The 24,950-nt window shown below is 39.5% G+C and overlaps 1 protein-coding gene across 4 annotated transcripts in view; it reads right to left on the bottom strand.

The window, feature by feature from the left end:
- Nucleotides 1-24,950, bottom strand: part of LHFPL2 (LHFPL tetraspan subfamily member 2) — a 125,183-nt gene that overhangs the window by 28,268 nt on the left and 71,965 nt on the right. The window lies entirely within an intron of this gene.

Below are 24,950 nucleotides of genomic sequence, written 5' to 3'. Positions count from 1 at the left end.
TGCAACACACACAGGAAATCATCAGTTTGGCACCTACTGTGCTGAAATGGCACAGCAGGCTCCCCTTTCATATCTGTATGACAGGAAATACAATTCTACATGAAACTGGACATAAAATTCATTAATCTATGTTCTGTAAATGCCATCTTTAAAAAAGTAAGGAGTTACTTCTTTTGTGGTATTGTTTTTCTTTTAAACTTTAATTCATTGTTTACAATAAGAGCTGACAGATCAGTTTGGTGTTTTGCACTGGATAAATTACATAAATACATTGGTTGGTGTACATTACACTTCTGCACTAGGTTAAAACAGGGCTTTCCAAACTAAAAAACAAAACACAAACATGTTGAACCAACCATTTGAGTCTTTGCTCCTGGAATCACTTTTGTCTGTATATTCTCTGAGCTGTTAAGATGGCACAAGAGTAACAGAGTAGAAACTCACAAAGCTTTTGGTGGAGCCTGGTCCATTTGCAGCACAGCCAGAATATTCCAAAAGATTGAACTGGACTGACTCATCATTTGGATAATGATCTCATCTGCACTGAAGCTGTGAAAATACCAAGTGACTTGAGATGACATAATTGCTGTTGCAAAATCTAGATTCTTCTGTAGCTCTCCTAGAAAGAGGGCTTTGTTGGAAGACAGAGATGAGACTCTTAAAGCAGATGCTCCTGGGAATGTGCCCAGAGACTGGTTGGTACATGTGCACAGTGAGGTCAGAGCTGTCGGCAGTGCTGCAGCAGCCTCTTGGCAGCAGCCTGTCCTCTCCCAGCTGCAATTTGTGCCCTGTGTCCTTACTGGTTTTGCCCTTGTAGCACTGAGATCCACCTCAACTGCTCACCTTCATATTTGGAAAAACTTACCACATACCAGGCTTTGGTAGTACACGTGTCACCACTGGCTTCACTGCTGGTAGCATCTGCACTGCTAGTGATGCCTGCTTTGGTATTGACTCTTTTTGCAGCAGTATTTTAAAATTCTGCCTGAGAAGCTCTGGATAGAGCACTAGAAAACACAGCTTCTCTTTTAGGCCTATCTTCTCTGGACTGGAAGAGACCTACACGGATTGCTGCAGGAGATGAACAGCAGTTGTGCTTCTCTGCGTAGAAGGTGTGTGTCACTGACTACAAGAACACTCACATTTGCTTACGGCACATTTTTTTCGCAAGAAAGGAAAGACCTACTTCTTCACTACAATCAAAATCTGCTATCCTATTCAGGAAGCATATACAAAAGTCAGAAGATACTAGATGGACAAGTCATCCTTGTTTTTCTCAGTTTGGTGCTGTTAAACAGCTATTTTTGAACGGTTTCAAAACCAAGCTTGGGTTAATTGCTGCCTTCTAAGCAATTTTCATATTTGCTTATCATGATCATAAGGGCATGACTCTGCAGTGTGATGTAAGACTACTATGAGTCCTACCAGTTCTATTGAACTCTTGAACACTCCCTCAAAATACACAGTTAAAAAAGAACATCATCAGTATTCACTTTGGGGGGTTAACAGAAGATTATCAGAAAAACTCTAAAGCATTGTGAAGAGTTTGAGAAGAGTCTGTTTACCTATGACACATCCAATATCTTCTCTCCCAACTGCAGTTTGAACTAAGAGACTGCATGAACTGTGCAACAGTGTAGCTGCACAGCAACATTGCGCTCAGTTGCCATATGCTGGATTCAAATACTGCTTGGAGCATGTGCACAGCCCTGATTCATTTTGTTATTCCACAGACACTGCCTTGTATGCGTGAGGGCTTAAAAGCAGTTGAAACCGCAATGAAATATGCTGCAAGAAGAACAAGAATGCATATACGCATATTTCCTCCCAAATGTGGAAAAACTTTTGTGTACCAGGTTTTGGTTTATGAGCTGTTACAGTAAGATTGTATAAAAAGGTACTTGACAAGTTGGTTGGTTTGTAGGAAAAAAAAATCAAACATGACAGAGTAGGTTAGATTGGGCGTGTGCGTCTGAAATGTAAAACTAACATGCTGGTCACGGTTATACCTAGTAAAACAATCCTCTCCCTTGTTTTCAAACCCATATTTATGTTTAAGGATTTTTTTTTACAGGAAGCTATAAAAAGAAACAATAAGCAGAAAGTACTTAAACCACAAGCAAATGCAAGGAAGAGATAAGGTGAAATACTAAAAATAAATCTGGAGTGGTTGCGAGTTGCTGAGGAAGGAAAGTAACATCCATGTCTATGCAAATATGGTTAAAAAGAAAATAATGAAATAGGAATCAGCTGGTGAGAGGAAGAGCATGGTGGAACAAAGCACACTATGGGAATGCAAACACAGACTGTTAAAATAACCTGTGCAGGAAAGTTGCACACCTAAGAGAAGGTCAATGCACTCCTACTACACTGAAAAAAAAAAGTGTGCTAAAATATGAAGAGGAACAATAGAAAAGACAAAATAGAAAACAGAAATTCAGTTGTACCTGTGTGGAGACCGATGCAGTCATTCATGGTCCAAAAGCTGGACTGCTGAAGGCCTACTCAGAAAGCCTGTGCCGTTCTCCAAGGAAACCCAGCAGGGCAGCTCAGCAGCACCACTGCTTCTTGACAAGACTGGAGAAAAATAAGCTCTGCCTGACCTGGAGCAGGCTTGACACAAGAAGGTGTCCTTGCTCCAGGTGCCTCTGTGCTGCAGATGCTTTACACCACTCAACAATACAAAAAATGACATAACCAGAAGTCTTATAATACAAATGTTAAATGATGACCTAGGAAAAATGATACAGACTTTTATAAGAAACCGTAGAAGAATGGCAGATAATTGAAAAGTGTGCAAAAGAATGGTCACTAGTAACTTAACCTTTGAAAACTGTTGGGAATTTGTAAAAAGAAGTTTAATACAGAAGACTGGAATTTATCAAACATAGCAGTAACCTTTCAACATTGAAGAATGTAGTGCTGGAGGGGTGGGGGGGAAATCAACCCAGCCTCAACTAAGACCAAGAAACAGGAAACCTATGAGCACCTGTAAGCAATTCCCTTAAACCCATGAAGAACATGAGACTGTGGAAATAAATCTAACCTTTCCACGGTGTGTTCCTTTAGAATGACAGGCTAAAATCCAAAGCTTAAACTACTGGTTTTTTGGGAGGAAAATGATCAAGAAAGGTCTTGGGACAAGCAGGCAGTTATCCCTCCATGCAATTTAAACTATATTTTCTTTCCTGAAAATACTAGGAACACATGTATAGAAGAATGCTACTGAAGACAACTTGAGTTAGGCTAAAACTGGGTACCTCCCTTTATCAGACCCTAAACAACCTACTTTCCTAAGGGTAGGGTACCATTGAAACTCTTCTAACTGAGAGAGCATTCAAGAGTTCAATACAGCTGCTAGGATTCACAGAAGTTAAAAGGAGGACAAGGGAAAATGTGGGTCCCCTCCGGAATGAAACGGGTGACCAGGCTACCAAGGACATGGAGAAGGCTGAGGTACTCAATGACTTCTTTGCCTCAGTCTTCACTGGCAAATGCTTGAGCCACACTGCCCAGGTCACAGAAGGCAAAGGCAGGGACTAGCAGAATGCAGAACCACCCACTGTAGGAGAAGATCAGGTTTGAGAATATCTAAGGAACCTGAAGGTGCACAAGGCCATGGGACCTGGTGAGATGCATCCACGGGTCTTGAGGGAACTGGTGGATGAGGTGGCCAGGCCACTCGCCATCATATTTGAGAAGTCCTGGCAGTCTGGCGAAGTTCCCGCCGACTGGAAGAGGGGGAACATAACCCCCATTTTTAAGAAGGGAAGAAAGGAAGACCCAGGGAACTACAGGCCGGTCAGTCCCACCTCCGTGCCTGGCAAGATCATGGAGCAGATCCTCCTGGAGACTATGCTCAGGCACATGGAAAATAAGGAGGTGATTGGGGACAGCCAACACGGCTTCACTAAGGGCAAATCATGCCTGACAAAGTTGGTGGCCTTCTGTGATGGGGTTACAGTGTTGGTGGACAAGGGAAGGGCAACTGACATCATCTACCTGGACTTGTGCAAGGCATTTGACACTGTCCCGCACAACATCCTTGTGTCTAAATTGGAGAGACATGGATTCGATGGATGGACCACTCGGTGGATAAGGAATTGGCTGGATGGTCTCACTCAAAGAGTTGTGGTCAACGGCTCAATGTCCAAGTGGAGAACGGTGACGAGTGGCGTCCCTCAGGGGTCGGTACTGGGACCGGCACTATTTAACATGTTTGTCAGCGACATGGACAGTGGGATTGAGTGCACCCTCAGCAAGTTTGCTGACAACACCAAGCTGTGTGGTGTGGTCGACACACTGGAGGGAAGGGATGCCATCCAGAGGGACCTTGACAGGCTGGAGAGGTGGGCCTGTGTGAACCACATGAAGTTCAACAAGGCCAAGTGCAAGGTCCTACACGTGGGTTGGGGCAATCCCAAGCATGACTACAGGCTGGGCAAGGAATGGATTGAAAGCAGCCCCGAGGAGAAGGACTTGGGGGTATTGATTGATGAGAAGCTCAACATGAGCTGGCAGTGTGCGCTTGCAGCCCAGAAAGCCAACTGTGTCCTGGGCTGCATCAAAAGAAGCGTGACCAGCAGGTGGAGGGAGGTGATCCTGCCCCTCTACTCCGCTCTTGTGAGACCCCACCTGGAGTACTGCGTCCAGCTCTGGGGGCCCCAGTACAGGAGAGACATGGAGCTGTTGGAGAGAGTCCAGAGGAGGGCCACAAAGCTGATCAGAGGGCTGGAGCATGTCTCCTATGAGGACAGGCTGAGAGAGTTGGGATTGTTCAGCCTGGAGAAGAGAAGGCTCTGGGGAAACCTTACAGCAGCCTTCCAGTACCTGAAGGGGGCCTACAGGAAAGCTGGAGAGGGACTGTTTATCAGGGAGTGTAGTGACAGGACAAGGGGTAATGGGTTTAAGCTGAAGGAGGGTCGATTTAGATTAGATGTTAGAAAGAAATTCTTTACTGTGAAGGTGGTGAGGCACTGGAACAGGTTGCCCAGAGAGGTTGTGGATGCCCCATCCCTGGAAGTGTTTAAGACCAGGTTGGATGAGGCTTTGGGCAACGTGGTCTAGTGGAGGGTGTCCCTGCCCATGGCAGGGGGGTTGGAACTAGATGGTCTTTAAGGTCCTTTCCACCCCAAAGCATTCAATGATTCTATAAGTTTTACATCACGCTGCAGAGTCATTATGATGAGCAAATATGAATACTGCTTAGAAGACAATAATTATCTCTAAGCTTGGTTTTGAAACTGTTCAAAAATAACTGTTTAGCAGCACCATCCTCAGAAAAACAAAATGATTTGTCCATTTTCTCTTCTGCTTTCTGAGATACCAGAGGGAAAAAGCATTTGTTTAGGTTTTTTGGTACTGTACTTAAGTGGTAGTTAATCACTCAGAAACAAGCAATGCCTTTGTAAGACAAATGAGGCATGGAAACAATTAACACAGAAAAACCTCTGTGTGCCTTTTTTGCCTCCCTGCCTTGGTAGACATAAGGTATATTTGCATCGATAGTGAAAAACAGGGGATACCACAACAATTCCATTACTGCACCTTTCTTAAAAGCACCTATACTGATTTAAAAAATATACTATAAACTCAATTAAGGTAGAATATAAAGAACATATCTTTTTTTTAAAAAAAGATTTATATTTAACTTTATAAAATTAAGCATTAGCATAGAGCAGATTTTTAAGTCTGACAATACTACTACACGTACATCTAAATTAATTCAAAGTCATGCTCCACCACAGTATCTCCGGGAGGCAAGTGTTATTCCAATACTGATAAACTGTTATGCATGCTGTCAAACAGATGCACTGTAAAAACCAGATAGAGAAAAAACAGAGAACACATCCCACCCGCTTTTTTCCCCCCCAGCCATGAAAGGAAGAAACCAAAGCCAATTTGATTCCAACAACAAAATCTAGGCAATGCTTACTGGGTAGGAGTGTTTTGTAGGGATGGGGTGTTTTGTTTGCTTTTATTTTGAAAAGATTTGCTAGATATAGTCTGCAGTAGCTTGTCATGCACAATATTATTTAGTTCCTACTTAAAATTGTTGCTTAAAGCACAAAACAAATACAGACTATGACACTGATCTTTCAGCTGGTAAAATGCTTTCATGTACCCACCAGAATATTAGACACAAATCCCTTTGGTTAGTGACATTGTTTGAATTCGGTTCCCAGAAGAAACTAATATACAATATCAAGGCTGTAGATATATCAGACTTCTCAACTACAGCAAAACTTTTCGAAACGATAAATATGTTTGCAGAGATTTTTTTTTTTCCATGAGCAGGAAGATTTCATAGGATATGAAATATGAATACTTAGAAATGCTCTGTATCACTTAAAAATTCCAACTTCATCACCAACAGTTTATGAACTCATTGTTTCCATAAGGCTTGTCCTACTGTTTGATCACAGGAATACAAGCTTCTTTTGAGTATTAACATGCATCTACAATTGCAATCTTGGAAACAAAATAACAAACTCAGTTACTATGTGTTCACTTAGGTCGGCTGGTATTCAGGAAGTGAGACTGAATACTAATCATCTGCGAAAGCCCTTGAAATGATGAGTGACCATTTAAAAGTTCAGAAGAATAAACATGCATCATGAAATCACTTGAAAACAGCCTCTAAAAGAAAACAGGTAATGGAGATATTTAGTTGAGGGTGAATGTTTCACTGCATGTCTGTCACATCCTGACTTTAATGTTTTGAACACAAGATTGAGCAGCAGCCCTCTCCAAAAAACAGGGATGCTTTGTTTTCCTCTTCCCAACTAAAACCTATGCTTACCTTATATTCATATTGCCCATATATGCTATAATGCTAGAAGACTACCTATGTAAAAAACTTCTTGTGCTATGTTGCAATATTGTGAGCTGAGACAGTGGTTTACACTAAGTCCACCAAGCAGCTATCAGAAGGCACAAACAGGGGCTTTCCAAGACTGCATTTCAAAGAAACAAACACACCTGAAAAGAGAATGAAAAAAATATAGTAAGCAAAACTGATTAAATCAAAGGTAACCTTTATGACCTCTCACTGTAAGGCAGACATGATCTTAAGTAGAGGAATTCAAAAGGCATCTCATTGAAATAAAAGTCAGTAATTGGACCTGCCTATAGCAATTACATATCATGAATACAATGAACTTGAAGCCTTGGTACATATCAAGGAGTATGAATTAACTGACACCAATGAGAAAAGTGCAATAATAGAATACTGATACATTTTGGAACAGTTTTGCTGCTTTCTCAGCCAGAAATAGTCCATGAGAAGGAGATAATCTTTTGCTGTATCTCAAGAATGTATGTATTTGCTCAGATATCCAGAAAATTGCAGACAGACAGATCTGGAATGTTTCTGGCAAAAGGGGAAAAAAAACGGTGGGAGGGTGCAGGGGGAGAAAGGACCAAAACAAGCCCTATTTCAAAACTGTCCCATTCTCTGGTTCTCAGTGAGAAGGGGATGATGAATGAAGTTTTATTTTTTTAAAAGTAATTCAAGCATCCGGGAATCTGGACATACTGGTAACACAGAACACTCGGTTATTTCTTGAAAGTATAATATAAAATAGCATGAAATTAAAAAAAAAAAAAGACAACATTCAATGAGGGCAAGTAGCAAGAAAGAGAAATCAAGTCTATAAATACAGAGTGAAGGACAGCTAGCAGTACTACAGATAAGGATCCAACTGTAAAATGGGTCCCAACTGAGTCAAAAGTATGACAACATGACAAAAGCAAAACTGAAACCTTCTAATTCAAGCATGTGTCAGTACTCTTACCAGGACACAGAAGGCAGTGATTCTGCACACTTCCAATACATCCAGCTTTTTGCTTTACACTTTACCAAAGTCTACAAAAGATGTACTCAAGACAAGAGAGACCAGAGGACAGCAACAAGAATGGCAAGGGGTCTTAAGAATGTAACATATGAGGCAAGATCCAAGGAGCCTTAATTCATATGAAAGAACAGACTTATAGTATGGTGTTAACTGAGCTAAGTAATATAACTAGGATCTTAGAAACACGATTCATAGACAGTGCATAAACCCTTAACAGAGGGATGTTTTACCCAACAAACAATTTGTCCTTAAATACGAAACACAAGCTTATTAGGATACTTGTAAAAATAACTGCACTGCTGAATAGACCCATAAGAAAACAAAACAGAAAAGAAAAAATCCTGTGTGGGGTTAACATTCAAACATCTGTATACAGACTTTCTCTACCTTTCTCCTAGCTTCAAGTTTCAGTAACAGCTACGAAAGCACTTGTGGCTGGGGTAAGCTCACATGGCTGGACAGAAGTGCAGTAAGAATTTCAGGGTGATCTGAAAAGAGCTTTCTTTTACAGTGCAATCAGTCAAACTCAAGATTCATGCCCTTCACAAGGCCAGTCTATAAACTACAGGACAATAAATCAACCAAATCAAAACAGGATGTGCAGGGCAGTCGCTGTGTTTCTAGAACACCTCTTCTGGCATGTAGATGCAAGACACCCAAGGGGTTTTGCAGTAACTTCCAGCCCAGGTGATGCACATGCTTAAAATGGACCAGAACTAATTATAAAACTGAATCCCATAACACAATCTGCAGTTTAGCTTCCTGGTGGCAGCGTGCTGTGGGAACCCACAAGAAAAGCTTTGTAAGCCATCACAACCCAAGGATATTCTTCCTGAAGTTTTAGTTATGCTTGCACAGAGCTTCTATACATTTCACTTGGTAATAGCTAAAGCTGCAGAAAGTAACTATGTAAGTGTTAGAAAAAAGTCCAACTGACACTGGAGAAATTCAAGTTGGGTAAGGGCTTCCCCTTTCAGGAAAAGGGAATGGAAGTTGTTGCAGTTCAGCCTAAAACTCCAGCACAGGTTCCCTTTATGCACCAAAATATAAGTTCTGCCTTAGTACAGAGATTGTTCAACACTTTCCACTCTTAAAACACATTTTCATTACTTGCAACTTTGCCAAAATAGCAGTTTGGGCTGAAACTTTCCACACCAGATGCCTGCCTGAGGCTGAATTTTCTTGCACAAGTTTCAGTCAAGCGGTTCTGATGTTTTAGAAAATGAAGCTACATTTTTCAGCATTAAAAGCTTCTGGTGACCTTTTTTCAAGAAGGAAAGACATTCCTGGCAGATTTCAAATGCCTGCTAGCTTGATAGAGAACTAAGATTTGTAATAAGGGATAAAATCTTCTATTCCATCAGCTGATACATGATGTTGAGAGGTGCACATCTGATTTGGCAGTTGTAAGCCTTTCCTAAGTTTGTCTAGCAACTCAAGTCTCCAGACTGCACACCTTTCCCTCAAGCTGGAGTCCTGACCAGAAGAGTAGAGTCACCATCCCCAAGTGATAACATGGGATTTCAATCAGTTGAGCACTGTGACAGGACAGAGCGGGAATCAGAGCTGAAGACAGGGCGTACTTTTCTCTCTCCTGCCAGCAACTAGTGTATGCAGAGGGCCAGGCTGGGGGGGCTGCTTTGGAAGGAAACAGTGAAAAAGCTTTAAAAAATAAATCAAAAAAAACAACCCACCAAATAAACACACACAAATAATAACAACCACCACACCACAGCTGAAGACTGGGTGGGCTGAAGGAATGAAGTGAGCTGGAAGAGTCTGGACCAGGGAGACAGGACTCACTGATGAACAAACAGATAGGGCCTGCCCAGGGGGTACCCCAACCAGCTTACACAGGGAGAGGAACTGGGTGTTAACAGGTGAAAAGCATCTAGAAGTGTACAGAATTTATTTTGCACAAGCAACCTCAAATGTGGCATTTTCTTACCTTTTAAAACTCTGCATGACAGCATTCTTAAAGCTCCCTTGTTCTGCAGCTGAAATGCTACTTTAAATTGTCCACACAAATTGTGAAGAGTGAACTTAAATGCTATAGCTGAGCCAGCCTAGCACAGACTCCTTGGACGCTAAACCTGACCTTTTCTTCCCATTCCCAGATATATTTTCCTTCCACTTCCCTCAACCATTCTGGTGGCTACTGGAACCCTCCATGGGGTGACTAAATCCACTAACCCTGCAAAAAGCTAACCCAGGAAAGTACGGGAGGAAAGAAAACCCAGGAAGCAGCCACACAGGCATCTTCTCAGTGAGCAAGCTGAACTGGCTCCCAGTGAAGATGAGAAGCACCCCAGCTGGCAGTAGGAAGGTGGCAGGATCACACAACAGGGAGTGGATGGGGAGGAGAGCAAGACATCCCCCTTCTTTTCAGATAATGGCCTTCAGCATCACAAGGTGAAGGATATTTATTACCAAAATTACAGCATGACATTAAAGCTTTAGAAGTGGGAACATTGTTGGTTTACCTAAAGCTAAGCCATAATCTCTGCTTATGACAAGCAATGTTTCACAACAATTGCTTTAACCTCCCCACCAATTAGCGCCCCTAGAAACAGAAGCTTCTTCCAGAAAACATGAGAAAACTATTGATATTTCTTCATTCACAGTCACAAATCTGGAGTCACACGCTGAAATTGTTTCACTTCAGTGTCCCAGTGACTCACAGGCTAGTGTGCAGTATATTGCCCACAAAGAACTCAGCATTATTGTTTATCTCATATCTATGCTGTTTAAAAACAATATAGTTGTATTTAGTCTCTGTTATTCTTCTGTAGTTCAGTCACATTGGTCCAATTGTACCCAGTGGGCACCTCGCCCACTTCAAGATTAAAACTAGAAAAATATTCTATTTTCATTAAAAAGTTCTTCCTCCTTTACCCATGTTTCAACTGAGACACTACACTCCAGACAAAGTTTTGAAGAGTTTTCTCTCCACCAATTTTTTTCCTAAACAACAGCCTGCTGGTCCCACCCCAACCCCAAACCCTGACAACTCTTGCAAAAATATACATCTCAAAAAAAGGGGTCAGTGATCCAGTTCCAAGTTGTCATGCTTGCGTTTGAAAGTAACAGCAGTGAGGTGGTCAGGTAAGTAGCGCTTCTGCCTCTGGACAAAACAGCCCAGCCTTCATTTGGTTCTGAGACTAAGGAGGAAGGCTGCTGTGACCAGAACCAGTGACACTGGTGCTGGTACACCAGAAGTCTCATGTTCTCACCAGCCCCAAGACACCCATTGGAGAACCCTGGTGCTGGGCAAAACCCCACAAAGTTTCAAAGAGGCCTGGGGAGGGCAGATTCCCCCAGGCCATGGACTCGGTGTAAGGATGCTAACTATAAATTGCACAGACCATCCTGGAGCATGCAGAAAGACAGGCACAACTTAGCTTCCCAAATGGTTCCCTGCATTCAGTCCTTACTTCACAGACATACAGTCCTCCTGGACAGCTGGGACTGCATCACAAATCTGCAGCATGAAGTGTCCTGGAGCAGAGAAGGAATTGCCAACACCACTCTCCAGCTACAGACTAGCACCATTCATCATACCAGTTGACACACTGGACTTGTGCGTTGGGGGAAAAAGGAAAAGCAACAAAACTCCCACCACACAGTCTGCAGCAAGAATGAAAGATTCTTGCATCACATTCTTCCTATGCTGCATTCAGGGCCTTTTTGGCCCGAACTCTCGTCCTGACCTCATCTACCATGACAACCCTCCAAGTCCTGTCTCAAAGCTCATTTTCTCAAGGGAGTTCACAGTTAGAAATTGCAGCTACACATGCACATTTAAAAAAACTAACTAAATATGCACAGACTGTCTAAGCATTTCTCAAAGAATGAGCTTCCAGTTGGTTTAGTCATCCAGTTCCAGCAATCTACTTTGTTTCAGCCTGTTGCTCTTATCTTCAAGACATTAATTTTATTGCAGGATGCTTTCAGGAGGCAGAGGACTTTTGAAATCAGAACATCAGACACTAAATCCTGACATAGGATTAATGAGAAGAGGCCTCTGCCGCAGGTTTCTCTGGGCTCTTCGAAGGTAAAATGTACTTGTTGAGAACCTTCATCTCTTTCTAGACTGTAAAGTGCTGAGTGCTTTTATTATTATATACATAATTGAAAATACCTTTACTCTCACTCATGTGAGTTGGGTATACTAATCCTAAATGTAAAATGTCTCCTCTCAGAGTTTTAAAGAATCAATGCGAACACCTACATCTGAAAGTTCCAACCATGATAATATGTAATTAAAACAATTAATTAATCTTGTAAGTGCATAGCATATAGAAAAACAAAGTACATCCATAAATGCATACAATAAAGAAAGCAACAAGACAGCTTCCAGAAAATAATAAGAGCACTAGTAAATTTGTATTTGGAAAAAAATAAATCTTTTCCCTTTTCCCTTCAGTAAGAGCTGAAACTAACTGAAATAATTTGGTTTTCAGATAACAGAAAGGAAAGAATTTCTCTGAGAGAGATGAAAGGATTTAGGTAACACTGTATATACAATTAGAATTCCCAAATGTTTGCATCACTGGCAGTTCCCGAGGGTGCTGGAGGAAAGATTAAGGTTGATTAAATTGCAGATTGTGCAAGTTTATTTATGGACTTAGCTATGAAACAGAATAAAAATCTATTTGAAACAAAGCTATTACCCGCTAATCTGTTGGTAATATATCTGGAGTCAGTTTCCCAATTATTTTCAAACTAAAAAAGCATTGTTTTACTGTGAGCTGGGAAATAAATGAAGTCTAGTGAAACTGTTAGACAGGGAAGTAAAGGGACAAGCAAAATTATTTCAGTCCAAGAGTCTGAAGTAGAGAATTCACTGCCTATTTGGCAAAAATGCACAGTTCAGATGTGTTTGTCACATGGTTCGAATTCATGTAACGACCTCTTCAACTCAACTGCCATTTATTTTCAGCACTAATTACTCATTAGCACATGCATTTTGTCATGACAAGATTTTGCTAACATGAAAATATTTCCTGGATAGTTTGGAAGCCCTACTGTATTTCTAAGCCAGAAGCCCGAAAGGTTGATTAAAAAATTGAAATCCTAAGAAATTGCACATTGTTGCAGGGGGTGGGGGGTGTATTTCAACAAAGAAATTGGAGGTCAGAGAGGGAAGGTCATGGAAATTCAGCAGAACATTCCTTATAGTCCAATTTTTCCCCAAGACCATCAGACAACTAGCTGTATTCTTATCCTTCATGGTAAAGCTGAACGTACTAGTTACTGACAAAATAGGTTTCAACCCTAATGTAACAATACCGAATATAGACTTGAAAGATGTGTAAGAGTTTACTTTCAATTCCAGCAGAGGCAGGGTTTAATCTGTTCAACTCACTTCCCAGAATACTTTGTAGGGAGGAGCACACTCAGCCATTTTTTTAGATTTCAAAGCTGTAAGAGAAAAAATTTGATGCAGACTTTGGTTTGACTCCCTTATTGCACCATGCCGCTGAGACGAAAAAGTCACTTCTGTTCCTAGAAGAGTTCAGACAGTCCAAAAGCAAGCATTTCTTCTCAGGAAATTGGATTTAGATGCATTATAAAAGATTGTCAAGTTAACTCAAAAGGTAGCTAAAAGAAAGGCTGCAGCTTTTGCTGCTATCTTGGCATGTGAGAACAACAAAAGCCCCAAAACAATTACAATTACAAGTCAGAGCATGAAATATTCCAGCCTTTGATAATTTTTTTGTATTGTCTCAGTTTCTCTAGACTTTTAAAATGTCATAAATTGTCTCTGTGCCAGAGAAGTTGCCTTTCCAACTCTCAACTCTTAAGCGCTTTTTTATGTGAAATACACTGCTGAGTTAGCCTTCACCCCTCAGGTCTAATCATAAATTATACTGCCAGGCAGATTTCGTAAAAGCTTTTAGCACTGATATAGCCACAGAGAAATGAAAAAAACAATGCCAAAATGGAAAAAACCCACAATTATTGGTGGAATATTCCCTTAATTAAGCCACATGTTAAGAAGTCCTCTGAAAATAATCCTGTTTCAGTCACCCAGGTAAAAGACATAAGTCAGCCCTTCAGGGCCTTTCACAGTGTAATCCAGGCTGAGGAATCGAATTTGCAAAAAATCCTTAAAAGCAATAAAGGGGCTTGTATAAGGCAGAGCTAATTGGCAAGAAGTGATCTTTGTGTATAGTATATGACAACACGGAAAGTGCTATGGGTTGGGTTAAGATGCCATTTGTTACCAAAAGTCCCAGATAAATAGCTTGGCATGCTCAAAGAGAGTAAGATCCTATGCAGAAGGGAATCCTATGTGAAAGTGAAGATTTACACAGTATATTTGGGATATTTTCTCAGCTATTCATCTCAATCTCCTTAACAGAGGCCTCTGGCTGTAACAGGAGGGGAAGTACAACAGCTTTCCTTGCTTTCTTTTTTGTAATGCCAACATCATTCACATAACAGCCTGTAAGAATATGCTTCTTTTTTAATTCTCCTTACTTACATAATAAGTATACAATTATACCTGGGTTTTGTGTCTACAGCAATGAATCTCTGTTTTGCAGGATTAAAGATTATAGTGGGCTACTTAAAAAAAACAACCCACAAAAAACCCTTTTGAGAGAACTCTTTTTGCTATGAAGAGCCCTTGCAAGTTGAATTTCAATGCTTCCAACATCCACATTCTGAAAAACACCATTCACAAAGCTGAAAACAACCCATTATTCTTCGACTGCAGCCATCAGCTAGTACTCACAAATATGTTTGAAACAAATTTGAAAAGAATATTCAAAATGTACCCAATTCAGTGAAGAGTTACTGCACTGCTTGCACACTTTCATTGGAATATATAGAGAATACATCCTCTCTATTGTTATATACTGCAGAGTTAAAAGAATGTGACATAAGAAAAATATGTACAGTAGTTTGAATATAATTTCTTCTCTAGTGTAGTAAGTTGTATTCATCTATTAGACACATTTTTAATATGGAGTAAAGATAATCTTTTAATGGCCTTTGTAGCTCAACATTAATTCATTTCTTTATTGGTAGCTGTCCTTCAAAAAAAAAAAAAAAAAAAGACTGAGCTCCTTAAGTGTGGGTTGAATTGATTTTTCTGTTCTGTCCCGTCACTCACACTCTCCCACAAAGTGCAATCTACAGGCTCTTCATTTATGAATGTGGTTGGCATTATCCTAAGAGCAAGGAAAAACTCTATCTTTTAGGACTATCTTTTGGCAAGTCAAAGATAATTCTTTACACAAAAAGCTGATGCCTGAAGTCAGATTTCTCTTTTAAGTAGGAAGGATGCAAAGTTAATTTAAATTTTACTTATGCCTTTCTGTGAATTGTTGAAAGTTCAGAGAATAGGAAGAACTTTGATATGTTCACCAAAACTTTAAATTGGCTTCTTCAATAGCTAGTATGAGAACATTTTAACAGATAAATAAAGCAGAAAAATGCAGATCCAGTTCACAGGTACTTAAAAAACAGACTATACAAGTCATCATACACTTCCGCAGGGGTGTATTTGACCTTGGTGTACCATTATAATCATAACATGGATCACTGAACCACAATGGTAGCAAGACAAGACAAGCAGTTAATGTTTTGCCAGTGGATGCTCTTAACACTTTGTCTCACTGATAATCTATCTGCCTATCAACACATCACTATAACAAATCCTTAGGAAGGAATGAACTTCCACTGCAAGATCTCCTCTCTCAAAAAGAGCCTGCATTATCTTTTAGAAAACCAGTGATAAACTTTCTCAATCTATAAGCGGAGGTGTCAGTTCTTTGTAACCACGTACCTTTTTCTCCAAACAAAAGCTCCGCTGCTGCTGGCTGACCTGATCTTTTCCAAAACGCACCATGAGTGCTCTCAGGCTGCAGCAACTGCAGAAGCTCACCCTGTCACTCAGTCTGCCTGTCCTGTTCGTTGTTCTTCCCCTTCACAGTTGAGATCCATAACATATAGCTATGGATAAAAGAATCAAATATCTCCAGTTTGGCTGGCATTGGAAGAGCAAAGGAAACTGATGACAAACTAATGAAAATAAGACAAATTGAGAAAATGTGCTATGCTTTATCTGAAGACGGAAGAAAGCATGGTGAAAACAGAAACCATGAAAGTGGATTAAATAATGAAATACAAAGACACTAATGGCCTGGAAAAGATCATGCAGATAGCTCATGTGTATGTGAGACATAACCACCTAACCTTACAAAAACAATTTTTTAAATTTTTTTTTTTTTAAAGATAATGATTGTGACTCTAAGTTTGGGAACTACAATCCCATGGAATAATGCTCTGCATAATCGTTTTTCTTCTGCACAAATATTTACATTGTATTAGTGGAAGAGTAACCCATACTCTTCCCTCCCTGGATTAAAGCATCACCATCAAGTTACACAAGAAGTCATGGCTAACTGGAAGCAGCTGCTAAGCCGCTTGTATCTCTGTTGCTTTGTAATACCCACTAATAACTCAGAAGGATCATATCTTACATCTGCTTCTCTTCTACATCAAAGTCTTAACAGATAGCTTGTAAGTGAAGTTATCATAGAAGCTAGTTCTCAAATAGAGGCACAGAAAGCTGTCCTGTGGTTGCTGCAGATGTTCCCCTCTGTACGTTTACTAATAGCTGCCTGCCGAGTTTTAACATTCTTGGAGCCAGGATTTCCAGATGTCTCCTCCAAAATTAATACAAACAACCGGGAAGTTTACAGAAGTGAGACGATCTAAAAATTTCTCTTTCCTCACATTTTTTTTCCCTGCAACCTCTGATATCCACAAAGGCATTGTACACAACACCACAGATTTCCTGCCCTAGCACAAACATGCACAACAGCATACACCCAAGAAAAGTGTCACAGAAGACCCCATATCATAAATCACCACTTTCACATACCAGAGACAGCCATTGATGCTCACCAGCAGCGGTCAAGCCACTGGGTTGCACTGCCTCCTCCTAGTGCCAAGCATTCTGCTCGTATGCTGTCAGCATGCCAAAATGGGGAGCTAAGGCTTAGTCTGACATTAATGCCATCACCTCAGAGGAAACATTATCCATAAGGTCTGACAGCACGAACTGAGATACAGAACTCAACACACTAAAATTTAATGGAAATTCACCTCAATGTAGACTTGATCAACATTTTTATGGCCATCCTATACTGCCCTCAAGCAAAGGTATCTACTCTATTTTCCGAAGAAGTACTTTGAACACAATAGAGAAACTAAGATATGTGATTCACACATCCAAACTTTCAAATCATGTTCTATTATAAAACGAAACCCTGCCAAGTCCCTTTATCAAATTCATCAAATATTTTCCTGTTTCTATTGAAGAATGAATACAGCCACCCTATTCTTATTAAAAAAAAACAAATCGAACAAAACAGATTGTACTGAGGAACACAGTTTCAGTGACTATTGTATTTTATTCAAGAACTCAAACTGCTTCCAGCCAGCAACCCACAAAAACGGCCTCTGAGTATACATACAGGCACTTATTTTTCAGTGACAATTTTATGAAGATGCACATGCACAAAACAGGTCCCATGCAGGCAGTATTTACAGCCTTCCTTGCCTCCTGCCAGAAATTTTTCCTCTTCTTTAAACAAACTACTGCCTTTCCTAATGGAATGAACATTTCTAAAGCCCCGGAAATCTAGCTGCAATTAGGCAATATAAATCAAACCACAGTAATGAAGCACACAGATAACCCAGTTTTCTAACCAACATAGCAGTAAGGTTTTTTCTGAAGTATTTCTAGCAATGTGTAGTATTAGCATACAATATATTTTGTCTGATCACACAACTATTCTCCCTTCCTGCAAAAAAAATCAAATTCTGCTTTGTAAAAGAAAAAACCCCCAAACCAAACAAAAATATATAAGGTAAAACGAAAAAAACCCTATGCCATAGTCTATATGGGAAACAGAAATCATTCAAACTTTCCTCCAAGAACCAGCATCACAAGAGTTAAGAATAATCACTTCAAACACAGACAAGACTTCGAAGATCTTGACCTAATATCACTGAACAAGGGCACAACTCAAGGCTTTCAGCTGAAATGGGGACAAGCTACTTCCCTGTTGGCTGTTTCAGAGCAAACAAATCTGACTCCTGTTCGCACCAGCAATTCCTTTCTTGTCAAAGTCTGTAGCACACACCTATGTAAAATATTGATTTTATAAAGTTTCAGATTTTAAGAAAGTTCATGGAAAATTCTTCATCTGCTTGATATCAGGCAGCGTCAGCTGGTAAATGGCAAGTTGAAACAATTGCAAACTATTCTGGAGAATACTTCTTGCAAATTAGAAAGAGATTCAATGAAAGCACATTTCAAAACAGTCTTGACCCAGTATCCATTTCGAAACAAGCATCATGTACTTGCTATTGACCAACATTCAAACTGTCGCTATAGAAGCTTATCCATCAGCCTCCCACCTGCTTAGCATCTATTTTCCTTCCCCTTTTGAGCTACAAGTCATCTTTAAAATGTGAGGGGATAGCAATAAGACTTAAAACGCAAGACAACAGACTCTTCAAAGAACTACTGTTTTCTTATTAATCTCAGGATGAGAAAAGAACAACAAACACATTACTCACTTTCAGGAAGAACCTCTTTTAACTTATAGATCAAGCTTCACTGTCCTCTCTCCAGTTCTACACCACCAAAGAATAAAACTTGCTGCTCTCACTGAAGTCACAATAGTACCCTCCTCTTAGAGAAAGAATTACATATTGTCCCTTAGACCTAAAATTAATGTTTGAGTACCAATTATTTTTTGTAACATGTAAATGTCAGCTTGTAACAGAACAACAAAGGACTGCATGAAGCAACTCTGCATTTCAAAGGTGGCAGCTATGGGTAAACAAAATACTGTGCTAGAATACTGCACTGACAGAAGCTACATAATTTATGGTTTCTGCAACACTGCGAACTCCAGAGGATATTGCTACTATGGCTGAAAAGAAGCAGAAGTTAAGCAACACTGAATGCTTTTCTCTGAATACCACTGCAGGAAGGCTTTCCAGTCAGCAAAGGCAAGGCTGGAATCTGCTCTTGATTCAGTAGTATTCAATACACTGCACACAACTTGCAAACCATCTGTGTGATTTAGAGTCCCAAGTGTTTCTTTTTTCCCTCTGCAAAACCATAGTTCCCCTTAGTCTTTTATACTTTAGAAAGGACAAATCACCTACTGAGGTTTGCTCTGTACCAAAAAGCTGGGCTCGCCCTTGGAACAAAGGGGCACAATTCAATTTACCTTTTAAAATGAGGAAGCTTGCAATGCTGTCCAGCTATAGCTTACAGTAGTACTAAATAACACTAACGCCAACATTTGAGAATTAAAGACTATGATAATGAGCTGTGACAATGCCTCTTATTTTGTTAAAATAATAAAGGCATTATGTTAATCAGCATAGCTGCCATCAACCCTTATTGTGCAACTGTAAGCCATCACGCACAAGTCAGCAAAATGCTTTAGCAACTGGAAAACTCAGTCTAGACCTTTATCAAAAGATGATCAGAATAATAAGATTGCAAAGACTTGTGCATCCGTTTAATTAAAATAATACGTTCTTTACTACAGTAGGTATTTCATCCCACTTCAGCAAACATCAAACCAACTCCATTCCATCACTGTTTAAATAACGTTTCCATGGCAAACCCATCTATTCTGTTATCATAAATTTAGATTAAATGAAAAACGTTTTACTCAGACTTTGTTCTAGGCTATGCCATAGAAACATCAAACTGTTAAGGCTTTTAGAGATTTGACTAGCTCTTTTTCTTCTTCCTCAAATCACAGAATTTAAACAAATGAAGATGTCAGCTGTAAACTACCCCAAACTATTTACAAACTGCAACGCAGGAGAATTGGAGATGTTCACAATTCACCAGATTTTTCTGTCTAAATACACTTATGTGTCAAAGAAGAACACTGCTTTTGTTCCAAAAATAACTAGGGAAATGACAAAAGGTCCAATGTTTTATCTACTGTTTTCTATCCCTGCTCTCTTCTTCTCCAATACATCTAAAACACCTGAGGCTAATATTTGTTACATTTCTCTCTGGGCCTCTTTCAACCCTGTGATTTATAGACTCTAGAGGTAAAAAAATGCCTCAAATATAACAAGGTGAAAGAAATAAAATTACTTAATAGTGTTCTACTAACAACCTTTTTGCAGGCTTTTTAAAATAACATTCCAAATTCTGTGAAGTTCTAGAAAAGCCTTTTAGGACAAGGTGTGTTTCAACACATACTCCATTGTTAAAGGTGTAGTCACTGGTCACTGAAGCCAACTGGAGTTTTTCACCTACTTTCAGTGGACTCTGGACAGAGGTGTGCCAGCGTTACTACAGATACAGAGATACTCTTCCTTCGTTCAGACTTAATTGCATGCACACAAATGTCATAGGAATAGCTCTTGAAAAAGCCACAGCTGTTTCTCACTTCAAGCATTAAATCCAGGTGGATCATGTAACGACTCTTACAGTTGTGCTGATTATTCCAAGTTTGAACACAGCCAACATTTTAAAAATGCCTAAAACCCCTGGGTGGATTAGGCCACCCTGGTTGGAAAATCTGACAAAAGACATGACTTTATATAATTCTCACTGATTTAGGCATGCTGCAAATTGCTGGACCTTTACAACAGACACTGCATCGTTGCACTCTTTGCTAGTTAGGAAACAGGGCTAACACACACACACACAGAGCTAAGAATATGGAACTGATCTATAGATTAAACTCAAGTGTAAAATGGACTCATTTTCTCTTCATCCAAGAGTCTGCTATTCCAACTCTCGTTGCTCGTGGACAAGAATAGAAATAATCATATGAATATCAAAAGCCCAGTTTTATGAACCTATTTTGGAAAGTGATCCTTTTATTAAATACATTATATTTTACAATACACTGGCTTCCAATGAAGCAAACTGTAAAGATCCATGTCACATTATTTAATATCTTATGTTAAACCAATATGAAGTCAAACTTATATTGTCCCTTAGTGAAGGATGGGTATAATTACTTAAATCAATACTTATAATTTCATCCACTGGCACAGAAAACAAAGTTCCATCATCACAATACCACTGCACAGTTCCCAGTGGTATTAATTTCCTTTTTATTAGCATGGATAACACCACAAAAATATGCTGCTAGGTGAATCTACAAGCATGATCCTGTAAAGAAATGTGCAACTATAGCCAATATCAATCGAAACTAAGAGAGCTCAGATGATTTCCAGCTCTTGTGATTCTATCATGAGTCATATCTGATGTTTTCCTTGAGTCATACATTTAGGAACCTCGGCAGTGAGGTGCCCATAATTATATTTTTCAATTTCATTACTGCGGTGAGGGGGAAAAGAATCTGCCTTTTTACATATATGCGTCCAGATATGAAGCACGCATGTGACACCCTTGGTCACATGCCAAACTACTGGGCATCAGATTTTGTTGCACAAAACCCAACAGATTGTTAGAAAAATACTTTTTCATCTGTTAATGATAATTTCTTAGTGACAGTGCACTAAGACCCACGTACATGAATTCCAACGTCTTCTTTGTTGTGTACTTTCACTAATGACAGAACTTCCATTTTTTTCTTTCAGATAAAACCAAGTATTTATTTATCAGACAGCTTACAATAGCAATAGTATGACACTCCACCCACAGATAAGCTGAAACAAGTCAAAAAACTGCAAGAATATAGATAAAGCTAATTTTTCTGCCTTTTTTTTTCCTTTATCAACCAAATAAATTTAATGAGTAGTATCAGTAAGAAAACAACATTAGCTATTGTTAAAAAATGTTGTTCTGTTGTATGATTTCCAGACCATTCAAATGCTATTCGAGATGCAAGTGGTCAGGTAAGAATCAATGTTATCTAAATCAGAAAGGGAGAGGGAGAACATACGAGTGCTTGCAATACAGCATACCTACACATTTTACAATTCACCTCCTCTGAATATCCTCAAAACTGTTACAAAGTTTTTAAAAAGCAACTACTGCAAACAAATTGCCTTTCAATTTTCACATAAACCTCTGTAAATCTTAACCATTGCCTGCAGCATATACCACTATTCCAGCAATGACCATAACACTTTAATTCAGTAGAGGAATAAGAAAAGAAAAAACAACTTCTCCTGTCCTCATTTCCAATGTTGAAAGTATTAAAACTTTCTCTCAAGTTGTACCCAGCAGGAAGCAATTCTGCTTCAGCAATGGATGAAGTAGATGAACTAACAGATCTCTGTCACATCAAATTTTAGTGATGTTCCACATTTTAACTAACTTGTCATTTAATAAAGAAAACCAGAAAGACCCCAACGTAAACTGTCTCCACAAGGTAGATTCAAGCAAGCACGAATTTAAGGGTTCCATAGAGCTGAATGCAGTAAGGGAAACACAAAACCAAGGATGAGCTTCTGAAGTATGCTGTTATTTGGTAAAACAAGCAAGATTGTGCTCTGGCTGCTATTCTTATAAATATCCCCATCTGGCCTCAGCAAACAGGGGAGAAAAGTGATGCAATTTTCATGGCACCCACATCCTCAAAGCTAGATACTCATCACCTAGGTGTCAGCAAGCTCTTACATAAGTCATCTCAAATTACTGCTTCCCACCAAGACCTGAAACTGGCTCCCTTTAACATCTGTTAATCTAATTGGTTCCTATGAGCCTGTAACAATTAAACCTGTTGTTGCAAGGAGCAACAGGGAAAGGGGATTTTACATATTCACAGATGGGCTGTTAGCAGATCAAATGGACTGTACTTGACTCAATGCCTCTCACCAAAATCCAGTTATTAAGCTGTGAGAACAAACCCTAAATGAAGCTGATGTCCTCAGCAACCGGGCTGAGCTTAAAGCGCTTCAGCTGCTCTGTTACAACAGTGATCATAAGGAGCAGGCAAAGGCTTCAGAATTCCTCTAGTCAGTAAATTTAACAGTTCTGGAGGAAGGTATGACTGCAATCATAGCAAATACTGAGTGAATCACTCAAAGTGAAAACAGAATTTTTGTGTAATACATTATGAAGTTGGTAATTTTTAGTTGGCTTGTATTAAAAAGGAAAAAAAAAAACCCAAAATCAAATTTCCTGTTTAGATTCAAAATATTTTTACAAAAAGGGAAGTACTGCAACAGCTGAGCAAACTCAGCTCTTTACTTATGCAAAATACTTCAGTGGATTTAAATCAGAAGTAACTTTTTTTTTTTCCCAAAAGAAAAAGTGAAAATGGAACAAAGCAATACCCAGCTCAGTATCATTCCTGGTCCCATTTCCACAGACACATATGGATGTCTCTCTCTGTACTTGCAGGAGATTTTCACCTGCAGAAGGAATTCTCATACATCTTATACTCCGCATAAAGGTTTGCAGAGCAGGAGCTGTAGTATCTTCTGTATCATCAGCACCTAGCATAAGGAGAGGAACTAACACTTCATCATAAGTTTTGTAGACCTCTAAGCCCTAACATCTCTCAGCCTGAGAAAGCAAGCGAGCCCTGCAGTTTTCTTCCAGTGCACCAGATCAATGTCTCATAGAGCTAATTTCTAATCCTTTCTACAGTCTAGTTTTAAAACGACTTAATGAAACACTTTTCAAAGCATTTTTGCTCTGTCCTCTCTTCTATGCTTTCTACCCCAGTATTATGCTACCTAAGCAGCTGGGCACAATGCTATGCTGAGGTGACACCATGACCCTTGGAAGTTCTTCACAAGCTCTTGCTATACTCTAACAGATTACGTGCCTCACACTTGGAGACCTGAGAGTTTAATAGCTCCCATCTTAGGGTGTGGGAGGAACAAGTGTTATTTACCTTATGGTAGCCAGGGAATTAATAACTTTCAACCTTTGTTTAAGAACTCTCTAGCCACTGGCTTTTACTTTTTTAACTGTTTTGTTTGCTATTCATCCCTTTCTTAATCTGCTCCTCTAATTTCCACCAACATTTGTGAAATTCCACAAAGTCACCTTTTAAAACAGAAATGGTTCTAATAGATGAGACTTTGGTACCCATAAGTGAACGCAGAATGTTTTCCCTTTTCCAGAGTATCACTGAAGAAGGCCTATGTATCTGAAATCCCCTTCCCACCCTTTCCTCCTCCCCCTGATGTTTTCTTAGACCATCACAATTACAGACACCTATTACTACATTCCATAATGTAAGCCAAGAATTTATCAGTTAAATAATTTCTCTGATGCCTGCAAACCACTTCAAGCCTATCTTAATTACACTTTATAATCATTCTGAACCAAACTCAGTCAGCATAAGAAGGTTGCTTATGCTATGTAGAGCTATTTGACACTCTAACAGGTAAAAATATTAAAACTGCACCAATGTAACTAGATTTCTTTTAAGGCTACTTAAATACCTGGAAACACCCAAGACTCCCAACAGGCTTTCTGTGGGTACAAAATTCTGAGCTGTGCCTTCAGGTACATTTGAAAACAGCACTCAATATCTATTCATATCTTTGGGTTCAGCAATAGCTTTTAAGTTATAGCCTTGCTAGACCATCATCTCATGAAAAGTCATTTCACATCACTTCAGGTTAAAAAGGCTGATCACCTCCAGTACCTTCAATGCTTTAAGAAGTTATTCTATTTCCTCTGAGCTTCTAGTTACTTATTTACCTCACTTTCATTCCTGCTCTGCCTAGAGTAAACTCTTCCACAGCACAGTCAAGATGGAATAGAGAAAGATCTTGATTCACCATGAACACCTTCTTCCCCACTGGCATAGCATATATATCTGCAGGGGCTCATTAATAAGAGTGACAAGTGAGCAGGCAAAGCAGTGAACACACCACTGTGAGAGTGTCAGAATATAGGACAGACATGAATGCAAACAAGCTACGTTCAGACCTAGAATAACACAGCAATCTTTCAGACTGTCAGAAAACATGTTAAAAATTATGATAATCCTAATTCCTATCTCACTGCTGTTAGTTGTATACCATCCTAAAACAGAAGTGATGAATTTTTGAAATCATTTGCTGAAATGTAGTACAAATTAAAATGTGCTATTACTGTTCACTGATTTCCTTTTATAAGGAGGAACTATACACACAAACTGG

Source organism: Grus americana, chromosome Z (assembly GCF_028858705.1).
Source record: "Grus americana isolate bGruAme1 chromosome Z, bGruAme1.mat, whole genome shotgun sequence".
Classification (NCBI taxonomy): domain Eukaryota; kingdom Metazoa; phylum Chordata; class Aves; order Gruiformes; family Gruidae; genus Grus; species Grus americana.
The sequence above is the reverse complement of the archived record's forward strand: the minus strand, read 5'-3'. Positions and strand labels throughout refer to the sequence as shown.